General features: G+C 41.3%; 1 long non-coding RNA gene across 1 annotated transcript in view; it reads right to left on the reverse strand.

Moving 5' to 3' along the window:
• LOC132532830 (uncharacterized) overlaps window positions 1-6,431 on the reverse strand; it is a 6,667-nt gene extending 236 nt beyond the window's left edge. Inside the window, exons 1-2 of the long non-coding RNA XR_009544771.1 lie at window positions 4,817-6,431; window positions 1-145 (exon numbers count right to left, since the gene is read on the reverse strand). The exon at window positions 1-145 is cut by the window's left edge and continues 236 nt beyond it. This is a non-coding gene — a long non-coding RNA (uncharacterized LOC132532830). The remainder of the gene's footprint in view (window positions 146-4,816) is intronic.
• Between the last annotated feature and the right edge of the window lie 1,043 nt (window positions 6,432-7,474).

A 7,474-nucleotide genomic window follows, 5' to 3' on the forward strand; every position in this document is an offset into this window, starting at 1 on the left:
AGCCCTGAGAATGTCATGTAGTAGTCCTGGGAGAGGAGATGTTGCCAGTTTCTCCAGAAGTCAGTGGCTCCAATGCTGAGATCAAGATAAGGGAGGAGAAAGTCCTGACTGAGTCCTGTGACTGGAGCCCGAGGCAGAGTCCAGTCTGTAGGAGGGAAGGTCAAGAAGAAACAGCTAGAACAGCAACAGTTGCAAATGTATTAAGGCCATAGGTCAACAGCCAATGACCAGACAGCACTCTGGAGGAGACATATCATCTAAGGGAGAAATGCAGAGCAGACTGAAGATGAAAAGAAAACTGACCCCGTATAAGCACAGCCTGCACAGAGGACACTGTTATTAGATGAACTCCTTTTGAAACTCATAGGCTAGAAAAAAAAAAGCAACAGGATGGTTTTGAGAAGTGGGAGCAGTCATTTCATGCTAAGGAGCTGAAGATATGAATTGAGTCATTTTAAATTTTGCATATGGATGAAATTTTACCCCAAAGAGGATATTTTGAACTGTATGTAACTGGACGAACCATCTTCATACCACGTGATTATTTTTTTCCTTGCTAGTGATCAAAGAGAGATTCAGAAGTAAGGCGACATTAGCAATGGGAAAGGAGTTCTGCACATCTGGTTAATTAATGTAAATGAACTACTGATACTCTAAACATACTTTCTTGGGTCACCAGCTAGAGAAACTGTGTGTCTCAGAATCACCGTCATGTGAAAAGTACAGGTGCTAGGTCTGGAGGAGAAGTGAGAAGGGAAGGCACAAAATAGGAAACAGCATCAGTAGTTGGTACGTCCCCACTGAACAACCGTCAGGCAGCACCGAGGGCCCAGTGAGGAGAAATACCACAGGTCAGTGATGGCAAGATTTCACATGTGCGTGATTCTCCTCTAGTAGCTCTTAGAAAACGGAGCTTTAGGCGGTTGGGCATGGCTTCTTGCTTTGAGCTAGGATTGAGACTTAGCTGTAGAGACACATTCCCACAAAGCTCTTGGATGTGACAGGCTGACTTGTGGTCTGGTGTCACAGACGGGGCCCAAGGATGAGAATACAGTGGAGTGGTGGAGAAGGTAGAGGCCTTGATCAGGTCCAAATTGTAGGTGTCGGGGAAAGTGAGGGATGGGGAGAGCTAGGACGACGTGATATTTCCATTTTTGAATGGGATTGATAGCTTTTCTGCTGTCCAAAGTGGAGTATTTCAGAATGACTTCAAGTGTTACTTCTTTGCCACATGTGAGAGGTAGGTACTGAGGGTAACAGAAAAAGTTAACAAGTTGTGTTGAAAGGAAACACGTGGTGCAGATACCCAACTTGGAATTGGTACAAAGCACTGAGCAAATGCGCAGCGAGGGGCCAGGTGGTGCGTCACTCTGTAGAGCACATGTGTGAGGACAGGACGTACGTTCAAGCTCCTGGTCCCTACTGGCACTGGGAAGCTTTACAGATGCTGAGGCCAGTAAAGGTGGAGAGCAGTGATGCAGGTCCCTCTCTCCCTCTTTCTCTCTCTCTCTCTCCCTCTCTCTCTTCTGTGTTCTATCAAAAAGAAAAAAGAAATAGGGTCCAGGTGGTGGTGCACCTGGTCGAAGGCAAAGTTACAAAGTGTAAGGACCTGGATTTGAGCCCCTGCTCCTCACGTGTAGGGGGGACACTCTACAAGTGATGCAGCAATGCCACAGATGTTGCTCTGTCTCTCTCCTCTCTATCTCCCCCTTCCTTCTTGCTTTCTGACTGCCTCTATCCAATAAATAAAGATAGTAAAATAAAAATAACGTCACCAACAAAGGTGTAGTCACATCGGCCCTAAAGCCGGTGATGATCTTGGTGGAAAAAAAAAAAAAAAAGACAACCAGCAAAAGAATCTGAAAAACAAAACCCAAGTATGTAGCTAGTGAACATCAACAACAAAATGCAAGTATTGACAGGTAGAAGAATGAGAGCTTAGTGCAGACACTGCAGTAGGGCATGGCGGTGGTACCAGCAGGCCTTCTCTACATTAGAAAGATCTGCAAGGCATACAAATAACTAAAGTCTTATTTGATTTAATTTAGTGTATGGCAAGGGAGGAAAAGAAACATTCTGTGAAGAGATAGTGGAATGGTTTTAGTTATAGAACAGAAATTGCAGAGACAAAACTCAGAAAGGGTAGAGAGAAATAAAGAAATAGAAGTGAAGTTTGGGACAGAGAGTAAGGGAGAGGGGACCTGGTCAAAGGGGCTTGTGTCTTGGGAGAAACTAAGTATAAACAGGGTGTGAGGTCTGGGAGGATTAGCTGTTCTCTGGCTTCCAAGTGGGATAGAGGTCCAAAGTGGCTTCCTACCAGTGCTGGCTCAGTCCCCACCGGGTGCTGCCAGGAATTTCTTGATATTAGCAAATGGTGACTTTTTCAATCTTTTAAACAAAATTTTGGTGGAAACCTCATATAGTGGCCGAGGATATCCTAGTTCAAACATGCAAAGATAAAGAAAAGAGAGTACCCCTCCCCCAGGAGGTGGGATGGTTTTGAGTTCTCTCAGTCAAAACAGCAGCAGCCTGACCTGCTAACAATTTGAAGCAGAGCTAGTCAGGGATGAAGGAAATCATCTTGTTTTATACTTTCCAAATGCCCAGCATGATCACGTTCACATGTGACCAATACTCACTCAAGGAGCACCCTCACATCACGGGTAGTCTTCTCAAAGAATTTAAGCTAAAATAGAGAGGGGTTGCTTGGCAGAAACATTACACATTGAGCCACGTTGATTAAGTCCACAGAATATAAAGGCAGAAAAATATCTCCATGACATGACTGTTAAGTAATGCTTACAGAGAATATCTTTTTTAAAAAAAGTTTTTTTTTGAATCTTTATTTATTGCATAGAGACAGCCAGAAATCGAGAGGGAAGGGAAAGAGAGAAAGGGAGAGAGACACCTGCAGCCCTGCTTCACCACTCGCAGAGCCTCCCCCTGCAGGTGGGGACTGGGGACTCAACCTGGGGTCCTTGTGCCCTGTAACATGTGCACTCAACCAGGTGTGTCACCACTCACCCCCCCCCCCCAGAGAACATCTTGACTTCACTCAGATCCATGAGTTCTCATTTTCATCCCACACTAGTCAAATCTGTGGAGACAAACTTAAAATCTCATGTTGCAGACTTTTGTTCAGGTGGAAGAGGAAATGGAAGACAGAGCAGCACAGAGAGGCAGAGGGAAGGCTCTGCTCTAGGTCAGCTCTAGAGAAACAATCTTTTATCTGTGGTGTGGACCCAGTGCCTGGAAAAGGATTTTTCGCCAACCCTAACACCACCCATCAGCCAGGAATACTCTGGATTAAAAACAACAATCCCTTTGTTCTGCGAGATAGCTGAATTTGCAATAAATAGACATGCACATGCATTTAAAATAATACGCTAATTTAAATTCTCTAGGTGGAATCACTTTGACAGAAATTTCCCTAAAAAAAAAAAAAGATTTGCCTCTGCATCTAATCAGCCAGCCAGATACCCCCATGCTGATTATTTAATGAAGTAGAATTTTAATGCAAAAAAATTTGTGCTTATCAACAATTCTTTGTATGAATACACACACACACATACACACACAGACCCTCAAACACTTTGAGGTTATAATTCTTAACACATTAGTTAATCTTTTTCTTAACCATAGAACAGAATTTGTTAATCAAAACTGAATTACTGGCCAAATATCTCAGAGTCACTTGCAAAACATGCAGTCAAGCAGATAAGAACAAGTTGATGACTAACCAAGTGGTACTCTTTTCACTATCAAGAAGAAAATAATGCAGGTAGTTATATGTAAATCAAATAAAATAAAAAAATCAGGGCCTGGTGCAGAAATCTTGTGGCAAAATCTAAAAGAAGACTTTAGTCAATCCCTGGGATAAGAACGTATGCTGTTCCCACGTGCTGTTTTTCCAAAATTCCAAAGAGCTGCCTTCACAGTGGGAAAACTGAGCCCAATTTTGTCTGGGAAAGTGAGAAAAAGAGGATTGTTCTGAGCTGAACTGAGTGAGTTGGCATTGCTCTTTTCAAAATAAGTCAGAGTTCAGTCTTCCTTGATGAACTGTGATTCTACGTTATATTTTTCATTGCCCTGCTTTCTGTCAAGTAGGTATGGAATAAAGTATAGAATAAATTCTAAAATTCTAGCTCTGAGTGGGATTCAAAATAATCTTGAGGCCTCACATGCATGAGATTCTTCATGGAAAAACCCTGTTTGCTAACTAGATATAATTTATTTTCTGCTGACAGGATCCATTAGTTATATAATTGTTTTACATAGAAAGTTTCATGAAATGAATGCATTATGTCTCTGCCTTGTTTTAAGAGTGATGTATAATTCTATTTATAACCTATGAAAATTATTTAGGACAGTTCCATGCTACAGGATACTAGTACTTATTTCATAGGGTTGGTGTGGAAAATTACTAAACTACAAAAAGAAAAGATGAGAAATTGTGCTGAGTTCTCAGAAATATCCCATGAACATTAACTCTTACTGTTATCACTCTAGATAGTAAATAATCCCTTTGTTACAATGGAGGAGCTTGGGTTTCAGAACATTTTAGTGACTTGCACAAGATACAAATTAAATCACCAGATTGTGAGGGTTGCCAGGTCATACAGAAATTACCTGAACTACTGGCCTGCTCCTAAACCTATTTTCCAACTCATAAATACTAAGCCATAATTGAAACAGACTCGCATGCGGGTGGTCTGAAGAGACATTGGACAGAATGTTGCCAAATCATATTTTACAGTAAATGCTGCTGCAGCAGGAACAAAATTTGAGACAAGCTGTTCATACTCATCATTCAGACCTTTTGCTGATGGCTGGAGACATTGCATCCTTCAAGGACCTGTTTGCCTGAGCAACAAAATACCCGCAAATGGAAAAATTCATGGTGAGAAATCAGATTTGTGGTGAGCAAAACTGGTTCCCTAATTGTGTGTTGTCAAAGGAGAAGGGAAGTTTTTGAGTTGCCAGATGATTGCTGGTGAGGTTGTCCTACAGAACTACTTCCCCCAATAATCATTTGTCCAAGGGAACTGAAGAAAACAGCAGTAAAATCCCAAGTTCAAACGACAGTAGAAAGACATTGAGAGTAACTGTGTGTGCACTCAGGAACAGAGTATAGTGTACGGTACCAATAGTATGAGGGTGTGTTCCCCCGTCCCCACCCACTGGAAGAGGCAGCAGCAGAGCAAGTTGGCAATTAGAAAAGATGTGTAAGAGAGGCATCAGCACATCAGATGGGCATCAGGAGAGGTTCTCAGAGTCCCAGACAGAAAGCCAAATTTGTTTCTAATCTTTACCATCAGCATGGCAATAAGGGAGCCTAAGACCCTTGAAGTACAAGATTCCAGACAGCAGGAAAATAGCAGATGACTTGCTGTAGGTAGACAGGGTGAATTGAGAATAGATGTTGATGCCTTACCAAATTAGAGGTAGTTGAAAGGGATTAGATGGTTACTTCAGATGGTAAGAGATGAAACAATGTCTGCTTAAATATTACTGTTATGATTCCAGTTCTTCCCATAGACTCTGAATGCACAAAATCTTATATTTGATTATAGAGAAAAACTGCTAGGTACTGTAGCTATGGCAGTGAATAAAATAATTACAGATCTTTAAAAACTGATTTGTTTTGCCTCTGGGGTTTTTATCTGGGATTTCATACATGCACAATCCTGACACTACTCTAGGTATTTTATTTTTTTCAAATAGAGAATGAGAGACAGAGTATGAGGAGATAAATGGAGAGACATCATAGCACTGCTATACTGTTTGTGAAGCTTCTTGATTCACTGTTGTAGCAGTTTTATTTGCTCTTGATTTAACCATTTTTTTTATTGATGTGTTTTTTGTTTTTCTGTCCTGTTGTTCTTCAGTTGCTGTGTTTTGAGTACAAGCCACCACGCTATACTAAATACCTTTATGACAAATGCAGTCACCAACCTTAGAAATTACAACAATAGTAACTGAAGCAAGGATTGATGCAGTTTAACCAATACCAGTTAGCCAAACAACACTTCCAGTCCAAGAAAAAAATAGCAACCAAATCCAAAAGAGAAAGGAGAAAAGGGAAAGCAAGAAAAGACAATTATGCAAATTTACTGTCCACTGAAAATTCTAGGGATAGCAAGAGGAGAAAGGGAAGTAGAGAAGAGAGAGACACACAGAGTCCACTCTGAGTCAGATTTCTTCCCCAAAATAATTCACAAATGAGTATCAGTGAATTAAGAAATCAAAATAAGGAGGAAGGAAGAAAAAAAAGACAAGAACAAGAAAAAAAGAGCAGTGAAAGGAAAGAGGTTTTCTTTTTTTTAAATTAGCTAGGAGGAGGAGAAAAGGAGAGTGGAGGGAAGAGGTAGAGTGAAACAAGTTCCTTTTACAATGGATAGGACACCCAGTAACCTATCAATGAAAAAACAATAACAGTTAATTTTGGTCAACCTGAAGAAGGGGGGGGGGAAAGGGACTTGCATATATATATATATAATAGTAATAATAAAATACAATAGAGTTAAAAACCCTAACAGTCAGTCTGCAGCTTGGATGGCGCAGGCAGCCTGAGCAAAGACAGCCAATTGTAAGAAGTATCCAAACAAACAAACAAACAAAACAAAACCTCCAGATAGTCTTTCCCAGGCAGGGGTGAGGCTGTGATTGGTCAGATATTTTGTTGCTCAAGCCACTTAGAGAAAAAAAAAAAAGAAGGAAACCAAGAAGGAAAAGGATTGGAATGACACCCCTGGTGAGCCAGGAATCTTGGTAAAGAAAGTAGCTCAGTGGGAAGCCTGCTAGGAGCAGCTCTCCAGCCCCTGGGGTCTAGTTCTGGGGTGGAGGGGAGGGGTGAACTTCAGAAATAATCAAAAGATTTCCTTTCTTTTTCCTCCATTTTTTAACCCAAAAGTGAGCTATAGGACCTCTCCTTGGTGTCACACTTAGGACCCCGTATTCACCTTCCTCCTAATGGCCCAGTATCCTACCCTATCCAGTGAATCCTAGGTCACAGACCATTGCTTGTGGGAGCTCATGCCAGCAGCTGCCTCCAAGTCACCATCTTCTGTTTGTGAATATTCCACTTTGGAGATATTCCCATGCCAAGGCTGGGTACATGGGCCTGGGTTATTGTGCAAGGTCAAGTGTGCACTCTACTGGCTGACCTTGCACTCAGGTGCTAGAGCTGTTGTGAAGGAATGTTAATTCTGTGAGGATAGACACTTGACCAATTTTGCTTGTAGTTAGACTAAAAGGAGTTTCAGTGAGGGAAGAAGCAATATTCAAGTACTTCTTAAAATGATGTCTATATGACCTTAGTATGTTAAGAATTTCAAAGGATGATATTTACTAAATTCTGTATAACACAGTGAGAACCAGAGCACATTTGATGCCAGGGATAGAACTTGGAAAGTCATGCTTTTCAGTCTAGTGATCTAGCCACTGTTCCACCCTCTACATTCCAAAGGGTGAT

This window comes from Erinaceus europaeus, chromosome 14 (assembly GCF_950295315.1).
Source record: "Erinaceus europaeus chromosome 14, mEriEur2.1, whole genome shotgun sequence".
Classification (NCBI taxonomy): Eukaryota; Metazoa; Chordata; class Mammalia; order Eulipotyphla; family Erinaceidae; genus Erinaceus; species Erinaceus europaeus.